A 17,561-nucleotide genomic window follows, 5' to 3' on the forward strand; every position below is an offset into this window, starting at 1 on the left:
TACATTTACTAATCCAGTAAGTCTACCAAGCTCCAGCTTTTCTCGTATTGTAGCAGAGCTGCATCCCTATTTCTATGTTGCAAGTGCTTCCACAGAATGCAATCTGATGAACTTATTGCGCTTGTAAACTCTCCAAGCTAACTACGCTTCAGCAACTATTAGCAGTAAAATTTCATCGTTTTAATGTAGAGGTTTCTAGATGCAGAGGATTTTCTTCTCTGGTAGATTTCTCCGAAAAACTTTTGAAATCCTTGTCTCCTTCCTGTTACAACGATTATACAAACATACAGAAATTAACATGTAATGTGAATAAACAACTTATTTTTCAGCTGTCCCCACCAAGGCTACCAATGGATAATCTCACTCATATCACAATCGCTCCTTATACTTCAGGGATGAATGATTACTATAATTAGATTTTTCTTAGACAAGAGGAATATTCAAGTGGTTCTTGATGGACAAACATCCAAACAACGTGATATTAATGCAGGACGGTCTCAGGAGTCTATCCTTAACCTTTATTTTTCCTGATATTCATAAACAATCTCCTTGATAAAATTGTATTTGAGATAGGCATATTTAATAATGACACTATGCTTTTTTTTAAGCATATGCACCGAAGATAAGGAAAGAAACCTTAGCAAACAACCCCATTTCGTAATGGAATGGGGCTGTAAATAGACGGTAGCATTCAATAGTACTAAAACTACGCTTCTTCTCTTTAACAATTACAAGAAGACTTCTTAATTATTGATTGCCAGGACTAAATACACACTACCCGAGGGATCATCCTTAAAACCTTCCAGCTTAATATTTACAGGCAACAGGAACTAAAACAAATGCGTTGCGGACATTGCAAAGGCAAAGAAGGTGGGATCCCTCTACTGTGTTAGAACATTACTCACACTAAAGAGTATCCTGTATTTTTACAAAGCCATCATTCGCCCATGCATGTAGCATTGTTACCACATCTGGACTGATGCATACACTGTTAATCTCTCCATTTTAAACAGGGTAACAAAAGAGTCTCCAGTCTACATTGCCAACCAAGTTCTAACCCCTGTCCCATTGATTCAATGTTGCATCTCTTGTGCTTGTTTTGCAAATAGTTTAATGGAATGTGCCCTGATGAACTCGAAGCACTTGTACACTCACCATGTACATACCCTGACAAGACAGTTTAGCTGCAGGATTACACACTTTCACTGTAGAGATCCTTAGATGCCGGACAGCTATCTACTCTAATAGCTTCTTATCCCGAACTGTAAGACTTTGGCATTTCTCCCTTGCTTCCATGACTGTATAAACATGAAGAAGTTTAAATGTAATGTGAACAGGCATCCCGCTCATTTCCTTACATAGTATTCAGTAGACATCGTCTCAAATAGTACCCCTCACGTCCAAGTGGCAATATGTTTGGGTTGAACAAGTAAAACCCAAATGCCATATTTGGAGTGAAAAAGTAAAAAAAATATATATATATATATATAAAAACAAATTTGATACATTTCTGTATACTCCTTATTTAAAACATGATTAAAATCTTCATACACAGAAGTAATAAATAAAATATTCTCCTATATATATATATGACTGTATTTTTCTATCCCTTTCCTATGTATACTATCAACATCATTTCTCGCGGTTAACGTGCTGTTATATATATATATATATATATATATATATATATATATATATATGTATATACACATATATATATGCGTGTGTGTGTATTAAGCACTGTTGACGTAAATAAAGGTTTACACATAAAATTATCCTTTCGTATATTAATTTATGTGATTAAATGAAGTATTTATATATATATATATATATATATATATATATAAATACTTCATTTAATCACATAATCACCTTTAAGAAACTCATTTCTTATCGTTGAGCACTTTCAGTTGAATTAAAGTTGGTCAATTTAGTTCTTATGCGCAGATCATCATATGATTAGATCACTCTGACAGACGTTAAAAAGCATTTGAAAAATAAATGGTTGAAATCAACATCATTTCTCGCGGTTAATGGTAACCGAATGGATTAGATCCTTGCTAATGAATCCAGGGATGGCTTCTGTCGCCAGGTTCGAATCTATCGACTGGTGCTAATCATGATACCCTACACTGATGATTACTGAAAGCTTGAAACACTAGTGTCTGTAGGCATTTCAAAAAATTTATATATATATATTTATTTATTTATTTATTTACTAACATTTTTTGAAATACCTACAGACACTAGTGTTTCAAGCTTTCAGTAATCATCAGTGTAGGTATCATGATTAACACCAGTCGATAGATTCGAACCTGGCGAAAGAAGCCATCCCTGGATTCATTAGCAAGGATTTAATCCATTCGGCTACCGTTAACCGCGAGAAATGATAAGACCAACTTTAATTCAACTGAAAGTGCCCAACGATAAGAAATGAGTTTCTTAAAGGGGCTGATATAATTATTTATTCAACTAATTATTAAATAAACGATATATATATATATATATATATATATATATATATATATAGTCTCAAATATAACATATGCACATATATTTGCACGCCAGGGCGGGCATGTATGTGTACCCGTGGCCGTCTCTTTTAAGTATATATGTGTGTACGTGCTCATGTGTGTACCCGTGGCTGCGACTGCTAGCTGACCCTCTCCAAACAATTAACAACAAAATAAAACTAAAAATAAATAAACCGAATCATAGCCCTCCCCCGCCTCCAAACATAAGCGAACACCCAACAGCCCAATACATACTTAGCAAAAAATCACCTCGTTAGTGAACGAGACGCTAAAAACTTTAACACTAAGACTCGAATTTTAAAGTACCCCCTCCTCCTACCCCCACATATTCCCCTTCCCCTCATGTATCCCTATGCACTCAGCCACACCAGAAATGAACTTCCCAGACCCTCCCCCACAAGTTCCTTAAACCTCAAAACTAAAACATTATCGACATACCAAACGCCCCCCACCTTTCCTCCTTGTTCCCTTCCTGTCTTCCTCTTCCGCCCTCCTCGCAACCTCCCCCCGACCTCATTCACTCTTCCACTCTTTCATCCCAAAATAGCGAACATTTCTGTAAAAGTCTGAGGACGTTACAGACGGTCAATAAAAACGACCGTGTAGCCGAAACAATAATGTAACTTAACAGAAAGATACGGTAATAAAAATAAAACGCATATTTGCTCTACAACAGTATTGAGCACTTTCTTTAGTTTTTATTAATTACCATCTCCACTAAATATATATATATATATATATATATATAGTTTATCTATTTCTAAGCTAATGTCCTTATGTCAGCATGTCAGCTTGTGGATACATAAACCTGACTTTTTCTTCTCTTTTGATAAGAAACATAAGGTGTTGAAATACTTTGACCCAAAGAGGTTCTATTTTCTTTATTGATATTTATTCTTTATTGATCTGATTAGTAATACGATTTTTACTTGAATTCTCATCCTTTATTTTTTTTTATATACATTAAAACCACGGTATATGGTAATAAGAATTAGTAACAAAATGCAGTACAGTTTATATTACACATGTATATAATCAAATAACATTATAAATAACACCGTAAGGCGGGGCAAATATCGTAACCAGGGACCGGAAAAACATTGTATTTCACATCCTAACCTGAAAAAACCGTAGCCTAGGGTCACCGTATCCCGGGCTTATACCGTGTATATATATATATATATATATATATATATATATATATATATATATATATATATATATCGATATGTATATGAGAAGGATCTTGTAGTTTGCTTGAATCATTATGCATAGTATGAAAGATACTGTGTTTGAAGGCTATATCAATGCAGTTCGTAGGAAACATTGTGGACACGAGTTAGTATATTAAAGAATCATATTAGAAGAAAGTGTCAATAATTTTCAAGTATATTACGTTTATTTGCCAACATACTATGTCGTACAAGATGGTAAGTGTTGATATCCTTAATTTTCGAGAGTAGTATCTCTTTTTCGAGGGGGGTGGTAAAAAGGAACGTGTACATGTGTTCGGTGAGGCTTTCCTTTGTCTGTTTAATTTTTTAATTTTTATTTATTTCTTTATTTCCGGAAGTCAGTGTCGCAGACTTTCAAATCAATTTCCAGGATACGAGTTTTGATGAATATTAAGTATTGTTGGGAATTATTGTAGCATAAGCTACAACCTCATTGATATAGCCTTCAAACATAGCCCCTTCTATATATATATATATATATATATATATATATATATATATATATATATATATATATATATATATATATACTGGCGGGGGCGCCTAGTCTTGCCAGATCGTAAAATACGCATTTCAAATTGCGATATATGTCTGTAATCAGTATTCATCTATCCAAACAGACATTTTAATTCTTATAAACTAACATTGGTGTACGATTATTTTTATGTACGGTTATTATTTCCTGAAAATTTCAGTGTCATGTGACAGGTAGTTTAATAGTGTATCGGTTAAATATTTACATATAGACAAACACACACAATAATCTACTGTTTTATTCATATAGATATGTGTGTGTTGTATATTAATGACTATAAAACCTTTTTACGTAAAAAAGGCTACTCTCTCATATGTATATTACACACACACACACACACACATATATATCACAAATTCCTATCATACATTCCAGCAAACGGAGAGAAAAGAAAGTTAAAATAATTATGATTTTAATAATAATAATAATAATAATAATAATAATAATAATAATAATAATAATAATGTAAAAAGAGTTGCCAAAAGAAAATATAAACTAAAAACAAAAATAAATGAAGGAAGCTGGTAATATAATTTGCGAGTTCCACTGAGTGAACCAGTGATAAGAATTCCCTTTGAAATGCAAAGTGACCTCCTGGGTATTTTCAAGCTCACCTTGATTAGAACGTCAACAACAAAAGTCTCTGTCACAAATATTAAATATTGATAATTCCGATTTATTCGTTCAAAATAAGCAAAACTTATGGAAAGAAATTAAAATAAAAATGCCTGCAAAACAATTTTTCTTGTGCAATTTATTAATTTTAGAAAAAGAGGAAGAGAAAAGGAAAAGCAAATTGGAATTTAAGCGCATTATAGATTGAAAAGTGATTCAATCAAAAAGGGAAGCTTTCTTTGTGAGTGATTTTTATTCACTTTCTAAAAATTGAGGCAATTGAAACCGTTTTGTTCAAGAGATGGGAATAATGGATTAGTCTTCTTAACTGCGTCAACAATGCCATAAACAAAAACGGAAATTCTTAAGACATGCCTATTCAACCTCTACTTTTATTTATTTGTCTTTTCACGAGGGTAAAGTTAGACACAAGGTCATTTATTAATGTGGGGAATTTCTAGATCCCCCCCCAAGTGCCACTGGAATAAAAAAATCCATCCCAATCAATAAAAAAAGAAATGTTGTCAATCATTTAATGTTCAACCTTTTTAATATAAAATTCAATATCAACATCATAATTTTATTAAGGATTTTTATACTAATGAGTCACTACTTACTAAAGCCAAAAACCCCTTGAGTTTATGGGTTAATGAGATGGATGGAGTGTCAGATAGACGAGGGACAATACTTTTATGAGATTGTACAATAGACAGAATGCAGAATATTTGATTATTTGAAAGAATATCTCGGCATAAATTTTTCACGATTAGACTTGAAAACGACCATGTTGCAGTACGCAAGGAAGCAGTCCTATGGCAATGGGTTCTATAGAGGGGAAATTGATGGAAACTCAATTTTAATTTAGGTACAAAGATTTGGTTTTTAATTTAATGATTTATTTTCATTGGCAGAATGATCGGTCCACACAAAAATTTATTTTTGATTATTTAATTTTTAAAAATTTCAAACTCATATATCTACCTCAACTATCTCAAACCAGGTTTGAAACTCGACTGTCTGGGCAACAGTCGGCACTCATAACTGTATGCTATTTCGGCTGCTACTTTATGTGAATTAACAATGTTCAAACATTGTGAAATCAATATATATATATATATATATATATATATATATATCAAACTATCCTAGTACAAATTGAATCAACTATTCTAATTATAACAACCCTGAATTAAACTGTAATTCCACTCCAACTCCTAACAGAAATACACATATCATTAACACTACACTATACACTTATATTGGCACTACTCCAACATCAATAAATGTTAGAGTATCTAAGCACAATTCTTCCTTCAATAATGAAATCACTGATAATAGCCACAGACCTTCCCTAACCACTTTAATTAAAAACGTTAAATCTAAAGTCATCCCTTTCTCTATGAATTGGTCTATTCTTAAAAAGTCAAAGTCTTACACGCCTGGTTCTAAGTATTGTCACCTCTGTATATCCGAAGCTATAAGTAATAATCACTTCCCCAAATATAAACTTACTTAATTCCAAGAGCGAACTCATTTCCCAAGGTAAACATAAGAAGAAAATCAAATATAACCAGTTCGAAATTACTTAGCTCACCTCTTAAAATTCCGGCTATAAATTTACTCAATATAAAAGATTTCTCCAAAAATGTTTTTTCTTGTGAGAATAAAGGTGCTAATATACTTTATTATATGTATATGTGTATATGTATATATCTAAAAATGTATATGTGCATTATGTCAGGTCATGTCATATGCTACTGGTACAATGTAACCTAGTACTACCTGCCTCATGGTCGGGTCACAGGCGACTAAACTGGTTCCTCCACCAGACTTGTTTTTGAGGAAGGTGGCTAATCTCCCTGAAGGATTAAAAACAAGACCTTCCAAAGAGCGTATAAACCCTTTTTCGGGGTCAACGGCTAACTAGCACCGTGTGTGTTTGTATGTATGTATGGATGTGTGTGTTGGGGTGGAGAGGGCTCCCGTAAGTCGTGGTGAAGGCAACCTTTCTAGGAGAAGCAAATCTCTGATTTTAAAAAAACATAAAGCGGGAGTTCAGTACTCGCATTAAGCTGATCTGCAGTTTAAATTGTTGCTGGATATCAACATTTTGAACCGAGAGAGAGATTTAGCTGTCGTACAAAGCTAAGACTCTGTAACATCATCTGTGTATAGATACTTCCTCAGGCATTTGTCTACTAAAATGGTCCTGTGTCGATGGAAGTCATTTTGGATTCATGAACTTTAAGTGTCTGAGGGAGTGGCACTCGTCTGACAAGACATTGCAATCATCATATGTGCATCTATATATCCATCTATGTCTTTGTAAATTTACATGTGTATGTACCCCATTTGTTTACGTACGATTTTTCCCTTTATTTGTTCTAAACATAGACTTAGATTACTCTCTACCTGCACCTTTCCCCCCTTTCTTTCTTTCTTTCTTTCTTTCTTGCTTTCCTGTGCCTATCTCTTTTTCTACCTTCTCCTTTCGATTTTACTCAACTCATTTAAAACCTGCACTTTATACTCCACTTCCTTGATCCGTTATTTAAAAAAAAAATATGTCGCATTTTCTTGAAGCTCCATTTTACCCTGGACATTTATATTTCTGTTTCCTTATGGATTGTCATTGAATTGAACATTTTCCTGCATTGGATTTTACAGTTTTTCAATTGGATCTTTATCATATCATTTTTCTCCCTTTTTCCTATTTCTTGCTTTCCCAGTCTTTTTGAATCGCTACAAACTGTCTAAAATCTCTTAAATGCATTTTTCAATCAAATATAAAAAAATTCATATTGCTTGCTTCTCTTGATACGCTAACCAGAAAAATTCATTGTATATTTTGCAAACCTCTTCCCCCTGATGAGAAGACCTGCTCTCTAAGAAACTCTATTTTTTACTCCTTGGTGAATATTTAAAATTTTTGTATACCTCTCTTACAGGTTTATAAAGGTTTTTGAAATTTTGATAATATTTATTATTATTATTATTATTATTATTATTAATAATAATAATAATAATAATAATAATAATAATAATAATAATAATAATAATAATAATAATCGCATAATTCTGTTTGTCAATGCAAATTTAATGAAAATCCTCTAAAAATGAATGCAAAATAACCAAACGCGCAACTGGCGATATTTATTAATTGAAGGGGAAAAAGAGGATTTCATTTTTATTCTTGGGGGACAAAGACGGGCAGAATGTTTGCGTATGTGGGCATGTGTGTACTAGCGAGGACTGCAACCTCCCTCCTTACCCTCATCATCTACTGACCAACGACCTGGCATTTAACTCAAGACAGGAGCCCAAATAGGGACGTTTCGCACGCTTGTGGCAGAAAACACTTTTAAAGAAACCAACGAAATGTAAGTGTACGTTCTTTTTTCGTTAAAAAAAAAAAGAAGTTAATTGTTACTTCGAATTTATGTCAGAAAACGGTCTTTGTTTCGATATAAACGCATAATTCTGTTTGTCAATGCCAACTTAATGAAAAATGTTGACCAACTTTCTAGTTTCAGAAACTCAAATAACATGGACGCTGAATATGTAAGTATAACCTCTAATTTCAGGGAACAAAATGATACCGAAAAAACACTGCATAGCCATGATAGCCATCAAAATGAAAAAAAAAAAGGAAGAAAGAAATGGACAACAAAAGAGAATAGACTCGTAATGGAATGTTATTATAGAAGTCATCCTAAATATAGATATGGAGGTTATCGGAAACGAATGAAAGAACTATGGGACCTATGCAGTGACTACCATACAACAGAACAAAGAATTGCGGACCAAGCAAGACTGATACTCAAGAAAGGTTGGCTCTCTAAACTAGAACTAACAGAAATTCACCGAAAAATAAATGATGAAATGTAACAAGAAGCATCCCCACAACTAAACCGCACATAGAGAAACCCCACAAGTTGAAACCTCGCAAGTAAAAACACCGAAGGCCGAGGACCAAAACAAGAACGAAGTCTACAAACGTGGAAACCGAGAACAATGAAACAGAAATAACATAGAATGAAGCAAATAAAATAAATAAAATAACACAGTTTATGAACGAGGAAAAAACAAAACTCCCATCATTAAGGAACCAAGAGCAAAAGAAATTAAAAACAGAAACAGAGAAGGTTAACAAGCTCCTCCCACACATCCCAACAAATACAATCACAGACTTAAACAACCTCATTTACACAGGCGCCAAAATGGTAAGTATGAATCTCAAATCAGAAAAACAACCGGGGACAAGCGGACCGACAAATCTGGATGGGAAATAAGACTAGAAACCCAAATACAGAAACATAAAAAAGAAACCAAAATGATCAACAGGAAGAAAGTAATGTGGAGAAAACGGAATATTGGAAATGTAACTGGCAGGGAGGGGCTAAACAAGAAACATGAAGAACTGGACCATAAAATAAAAGCAAAAGAAGTGAGCTGGAGACGATATAGATATAAATCTGAACAATGCAAACAAAACAGAACATTTGAAACTAATGAAAACCAATTCTACCAAAATGTGAACGGAGGAAAAACAAGAACAGAACAACCAAATCCGACAGAAAGAAAACTCTACTGGAGTAAAAAATTGAAAAGCGACGAGATCACAATAGAAATGCAGAATGGCGGAAAGACATGAAAGAAGAGTTACAACAAATAGAATAAGGAACAGCGAATGAAATCAACAAGGAAACCCTAAAGAAAACAATAGGAAAAATGGCAAACTGGAGAGCACCAGGGCACGACAGGATATATGCATACTGGTTAAAAAAATTCACAACCTTACACAAAAGACTAGCCCAAAACCTGAGAAGTTGTATATAGGAAGCAAGCGTACCAGACTGAATGACAAAAGGTTGAACTACACTGTTACAGAAGGACTCAGAGAAAGGAACCGTCCCTAGGAACTATAGGCCAATCACATGCTTACCAACTATGTGGAAGATACTGACAGCACAACTGAGAGACCAAATCTACCACTCCTTGAATAACCGTGGACTCATCCCTGAGGAGCAGAAGGATGCCAAAAAGGAAAAAGAGGAACACATGTCCTGCTATATATAGATCAAAGGATCCTAAAGGAGGTAAAAAGAAGGAGAAAGAATTTAGCCATGGCATGGATCGACTACAAAAAAGCGTACGACAGGATCCCCAAGAATGGATAATAGAATGCCTAAAAATGTATAAAATACCAAGCGGGATCACCAATGTAATAGAAAATGCAATGAAAACATAGAGACTAGAATTGACAGCTGATGGATAACACATAACAGAAATTAACATATAAAGAGGTATCTTCCAAGGAGACTCACTATCACCACTACTGTTCATCATAGCCATGATGCCCTTGAACAGTATTCTGAGAAAGTACCAAGCTGGATACAAGTTCTCCAATACAGAGGAAAAAATGAACCACCTGATGTACATGGACGATCTGAAACTTTTTGCAAGGACCAAAAAGAAGCTAGAAACACTAATTAACACTACCAGGATCTTCAGCCAAGATATCCCAATGGAATTTGGAATGGAAAAGTGCGCACAACTACTTATAAGAAAGGGAAAACTGGAAACAACAGAAGGCATGGAACTACCCAATCAAACAGAAATGAGGGCACTAGGGGAACAAGACGACTATAAATAATTGGACACCATCAGAGCAACAGAAATGAAAGAGAAAATTGGAAAGGAATACCTCAGGAGAACAAGAAAACTCCTGGAAACAAAATTATATAGCAGAAACCTAATAAAAGGTATAAATACGTGGGCAGTATCACTAGTAAGATACTCTGGACCGTTTATAGGGTAAACAAAAGGAGAACTGAGACAGCTCGACCAGAAAACCAGGAATCCCATGACTATGCATAATGCACTACACCCAAAGGACGATATTGACAGGCTCTACGTGAAAAGGAAAGACGGCGGGAGAGGACTGATCTCTATAGAAGACTGTGTGAAGGACACGAAAAAAGAACTAGAAAAATACATAATTCAAAACACTGAATGGATAATTATGGCAGCGAGACACACAGAAAAAAAAACAACAAAACAGAAAACAGAGAGACAAATGACAAAACGAGAAAAGAGAAGTGGGAAGAGAAACAACTTCACGGTAGATTCATAAGAATGACCAAAGATGAGAATAAAGAAAATACCTGGACATGGATGCGAAAAGGACATATAAATCGAGAAACTGAATCTCTAATAACTGCAGCACAAGATAACTCGATAAGAACCAACCATATCAAAGCAAGGATCGATAAAACACAAGAAAACAGCAAATGCAGACTCTGTGGACAAAGAGACGAAACAATAAACCATATAGTAAATGAATGCAGCAAACTGGCCCTAAAGGAATACAAAGACAGGCATGACCAAGTGGGGAGGGCGGTGCACTGGGAATTGTGCAAACGACTACATTTTGAGCATACAGACAAATGGTACAAGCATAAGCCCGCAACAGCACTAAAAAATGAGAACCACAAAATCCTATGGAACATGGACATACAGACGGACAAACCCACCCAAGCAAGAAGACCAGATGTCGTAATAATTAACAAGAAACAGAAATCCTGTCAAATCATAGACTTTGCTGTCCCAGCTGACCACAGGGTGAGTATGAAAGAAAAGGAGAAACGAAGCAAATACACAGAACTAGCCAGAGAGTTAAAATGGATTTGGATGATGATAAAAATCAAAATAGTACCGATAATAGTAGGAGCACTAGGTACAGTTCCGAAAAACTTGGAAAAAAAGAATGTCAGAAATTGGAATTAGAGGAATAACTGCAAAAGTACAATGACTAACGACAATGAAAACGACTGAAATATTAAGGAAACCCCTTGAATGCGGAGAATAATACAAGAAGACAATATAACGAATAAGCGTTACACGGAATGAAGAACACCGAAGCTGCATATCTACAAGTTCTACACCCCCATCATGCAGCCCCCCCATTGTTTCACAACCGCTCCTCCCAATAAAAAAGTGACACCAAAGAGCTGAGAAGGGTCAAGAAGGACTGAAAGACCAATGAGAAAGTGCCAACCAGACCTTGGTTGGACAAGCGCAAAGAGAATTGGGACTTTGGGGAGGCTTAGTGTCATTCAAATTCCAGTATAAACCAATGGCCACTGCCGGCGAGAAACCAATGGTAAGAGGCTGTTGCGATGATGGAAATTCATTTGCAAATGCTATCGAAGGAGGTGGAGAGAACTGGACGTCTGGGGAGACTTGTTGTCACTCAGCCTCCCGAGAACACCACAGGTTTCCAATAAGATCGTGTGTTGACTTGTGTGAAAGCTCCATGTCAGCCAATAATAATAATTATAATAATAATAATAATAATATTAATGATAATAATAATAATGATAATAATAATAATAATAGAGCTAATAACTGCATGTCTTTTACTACCACTAACCTTTTCCACAGGCTCACCATGCACCTGCTAGAATCTAGCTTAATTTATAAGCATTTAAAAAACATAGTTGCTCACCTTCTTTGATCTAAAATAATAAATAACACATTTTGAAACTAATTAAAAAAAGCATTAAAATATTTTAGGTTTTCTTCTTTTTTACAAAGGGTCATCACTTATGAAGCACATAAAGTTAATGAGTGTACGGTAGTTATCGAGATAACAGCATAGTTATCGTTAGTAGTGGGAATTTGCAATAATTTGATTATTTAACGAGTCAATGCAGCAAAAACTTGTTTATATTGGACTTGAAGACGATCATATTGTAACCAACTGGAAAGCAGCTGACCCGAACAGAGTTGCACAGGTGGGCAGTTCTAGGAAAAAAGCTTTGTTCATGGAATCCACGTTTAGATTTAGGCACAGACAGAGAGTGGGTAAAATAGCATATAGCGGTTGTTACTAAACGTGTGTTTGTTATGAAAGTTTGGCAAAGAGTAACCATAGATTGGGGATCAGACCAACACTTGCCATAAAAATAATAATACAGCAGAGATACATTAAAATTAACCAACCACCTTTTTCCTTATTGCTCCACGTGCTCCTAGTCAGAAGAAAGAAAATCAGAGAGACCTTGGTCATTTCCAGCCTTTGAGGTATTGCCGTAGATAGTAGTACCGTCTGTATAAATATCTAAGAATGATCTAAGAATGTTTTCTAGTAGATCATTGATAAAGATCAGGAAGAGGGTTGAGCCCAGGATGAAACTGTTAATGTCACAACTGCTACTCTTATAAACCTATCAGGGAGAAAGATATTTCCAGCAATTCCGTAACTGGAAATCTTGTGAAGAAAAACTTTATTCCATACCCTATAAAAAAAAACTTTCATATGATAAGAGCAATTGCTCTAGAAACGAAGCCTACATTGAAAGATTTACTAATCCTGTGTGATCTAACAGTTACCACATCAACTGTACACCTAGCAGAACGGAAACAATATTGCATGTCATCGAGTAGGTTATTTTTTCTGACGTGGGTGACCACTTCTCTATTTAATACAGATTCTAACAACTTACTCATAATGCACAGGAGACGGAGTGGTATGTATTGAAAGGGAGATGATCGATCTCTTGAATTTTTAAATATCGGGAAGACTGATGAGGTTTTACAAGATCTTGGAAAGAATTTCTCTTTAAGACAACGCTTAAACAACTTTATTAAAAACAAAGGGGTCATCACTTATGAAGCATAAAAGGCTCTTGGGCATAAAGTTAATGCAACCTACAATAAATAACATCACGCGTGAAACGAGTAAGGACGTATAAAAATACTTAATGTAAATACAACTTATCGATGATGCAAATCCTAGCGTCTACGATTGTAAATTATAAACGTTGTTTTGGAACTGCACCGTTTTTTTGTTTGTTTTTGTTTTGACTCCTACGACTTCACATGCATTGATTTTCTTCAACTTTTTGAAATTCTCTTTTCTGCAACTTTTTGTTGATTTTATTTTGTCATCTGAAGATGATTCAAAGGTAAATTGAAAATATCAGTGTAGAAGCAAATACGATTTTTTTTTTATTTGGATACAAATCAAATTAATAAAAAATTTGAAAAAATAAAAATCAAGTAGAGAAATTCTGTTGAGTTTAACATGTTTCAATATTTTCTTAAATTAAAGAATACCCCATAAACACACAATACTGCAATTAGCGTCTTAAGCGATGCTCTTTGTATGAACAAATTGAGCTTAGGCATTTGGACAATGTTTGAACAGTGTTAATTCACATGCCCATCCTAGCAGCAATCGAATAGCGTAATGGTTAGAGGCGCCGACTGTCGTCTAGGTAGTCGAGTTTCAAACGTTATTTAGCCGCACTGATGAGTTGTAATACAGCGAATCAGTACTATATGTGCATGACTAATATATTTTTATATGACTATATATATTATATATATTTACTCCTCCCTTTATTTTTCTTTCCTATTCTTCACCACTTTTAAACGTGTTTTATGTATTTTACTTTTAATCATGAATATGAAAAGCCTTCCCTTCATGTTTGCAATGTATATATATATATATATATGATGATTGCAACGTCTTGTCAGACGAGTGCCACTCCCTCAGACATTTAAAATCCATGAGCCCAAATGCATGAGGAAGTATCTATACAAAGATGATGTTACAAAGTCTTAGCTTTGTACGACAGCTAAGTCTCTCTCTTAGTTCAAAATGTTGAGATCCAGCAACAAGCAAGAGCAAGATAGGCATCAACAAATTAAACTGCAGACCAGCTTATTGCGGGTACTGGTCTCCCGCTTTATGGTTTTTTAAATCAGAGATTTGCTTCTCCTAGAAAGGTTGCCTTCACCACGGCTTACGGGAGCCCTCTCCACCCCAATACACATATACACACACACAAATATATACGGTGCTAGTTGGCCGTTGACCCAGAAAAAGAGTTCATTCGCCCTTTGGAAGGTCTTGTTTTTAATCCTTCAGGGAGACTAGCCGCCCTCCTCACCAAACAAGTCTGATGGGGGAACCAGTTTAGTCACCGGTGACCCGACCATGAGGTAGGTAGTACTGGGTTACATGGTACCAGTAGCATATGACATGACCTGACACACACACATATATATATATATATATATATATATATATATATATATATATATATATATAAACTCTAGCATAAACTCTAGCCTCCTGAACTTTAAAAGTGAGTGTCCACAAAGGTACAAAATAGCCATAATAAAAAATTTACTAAATCGTGCTAAAATGATATCCTCCACAAAAAAGCATTGCTAATTGAAATAAAAAAAACATTAAACAAGTACTCATCAATAATCATTTCCCCAATTACATTGTTGATGAACAAATAAAAAAAATGCTACAATCTTCCGATAACCAGAATAATAATGTTAGCCAACACCGCAATGCAAACCCCATTAATATATTTTACCAAAATCAAATGACGCCTAATTTCAGAATCGAAGAAAATGCAATAAAAAATATTATACGAAGATACTTGACGCCTGTTGACAGTAATTTTAAAATTAAATTTATTATCTATTATAGGAAATTTCGAACACAAAACCTTGTGGTTAAAAACAACTCTTCACCGGCGATAAAAAACGTTGGAGCAAACCAATGTAGTGTATAAATTTAAATGCTCTATTGGAGAATGTAACTCCAAAAATAATACATACATTGGGCATACAACAACAACGTTGTCCCGGCGAATAACTATGCACCTTAACGACACAAGCGCGATTTACAAACATTTAAAAAAAGAACATAGCTGTCCCCCCTCCAATGTTAGAAAGGTCCTCGTTGACAACACAAAAATTATACAACGGGAAAATAATGTAAAAAAATTAAAGATTCTTGAAGCGTCGTACATTAGAACTCTTCAACCTAATATAAATGACATTGCATTTCAAAAAAGCAGTAACGTTCTGAAATGTCTTGCGTAGTCCGTGTTGAACGGACTTCGTACATGGTGTCTACGAACTTGCTGGTTTTAACACTCGAATTTTTAATCGACTTTTATTCTTAATCGACTTTTATTTTAACTCATCACTGAATATATATATTTTAGTTTTCATTTTTAATCCTCATTTTCGCAATCCTGTATTTTTAACACCTGATGATGATTCGTGGACGAATCGAAAGCGCTCGTAACAGCAACATGTATGGATCCTTTATTAATATTTTTGATTTGTAAACAAAAAAGACAATACGAAAAATTGAAAAATTAAAAAAAAAGAATTATAAGACAAAATGTCTCCGTTGTATTTAATAATATTTGCTTGAATATATATATATGAATGACTAATATATATATATATATTTATATATATATACTCTCTCTCTCTCCCTCTCTCTCTATATATATATATATTATATATATATATATATATATATATATATATATATATATATATATATTATGGCAGTAGAGTTTAGTTTCCTAGAAGTACATCTAATGAAACAATATGTGTATACCAAAAAATTGCTCAATGAGTAAAAAGAGCAGGTATATTAAATTTATTTATACAAACATTGATGGCTACGTATGTGCATACATGTTTCTGTAATCACCCGTTGTTGGGGAGATTACGTCTTCAGGCCAAGAATTACTCTTGAAAACTGAAATTTCAAGACACAAAAACATTTTCTTATATCGTTTACAAAATTAGAACCTTGTCATCGAATAGGGGTGGGGGATAGGTATGGGGGAGGATAAGTAAGGCCTCTGAACAATCCATTCCTCACAGGCTTTTATCTCTTTTTATCTTAACTTCGGTGAGGGGCAATTTTTATTTATTTATTTTTTTTAAATTCTTTTTATATTCTTTTTATAACTTAAAGGTTAAGCATCTCCTCTTTTGTTGTGCGTTGTAAATTACTTGAGAAGTCCGACACTATGTCGCCTATAGCCAGCGGTGAGAAACTTTAGGTACTCTGCATATTCCTAACGGCCACCCAGTATGGGGAAAACGGTATTTTCAATTTTCTCACACACATATTTCAGAAGTAAACATACACACACATATACCCAGGAGTGGATACACACCGTTTTGTATATTTCCTTATACATATATTTCTGTGTGTATGTGTAAGGAAAACGGTATATATATATATATATACATATATATATATATATAAGAGGAAAATATATTGAGAATAGAAATTCATATACTGGTGTATATAGATTTATTAATCAATTTGAAACAAGTAATACAATATAGTGCATTTGATCCCCTAATATATATATATATATATATATATATATATATATATATATATATATATATATATATGAGAGAAAGAGCAAGAGAGAGAGAGAGAGATATAGAGAAGGAGAGAAATACAGAGAGGCCAAGAGAGAGAGAAGGAAAGAGAGATAAGGACATATAGAGAGAGAATCACGACGTTAAGACTTGAGAAATTAGCTTATTGAACAGAGAGAAGGAGAAACGGGCAGAGATGACAGGAAGCACACACACCTGAAAAATGGAGAGACAAAGAAAAGAAATCAGCAGAGATAAAGAAGAACAAATAGAGAGATTACGTCTCTATCATACTCAATAGATTGTTAGAGAAGAAACGGTTACTATTATTATTATGTCAATCTTGGTAGAGATGCATGCAACAGATCTTTACAATATAAGACATTAAAATCTTCGGGAGAATAA

The sequence above is a fragment of the Euprymna scolopes genome, chromosome 2 (genome assembly GCF_053919585.1).
Source record: "Euprymna scolopes isolate OS-2025 chromosome 2, ASM5391958v1, whole genome shotgun sequence".
Classification (NCBI taxonomy): Eukaryota; Metazoa; Mollusca; class Cephalopoda; order Sepiida; family Sepiolidae; genus Euprymna; species Euprymna scolopes.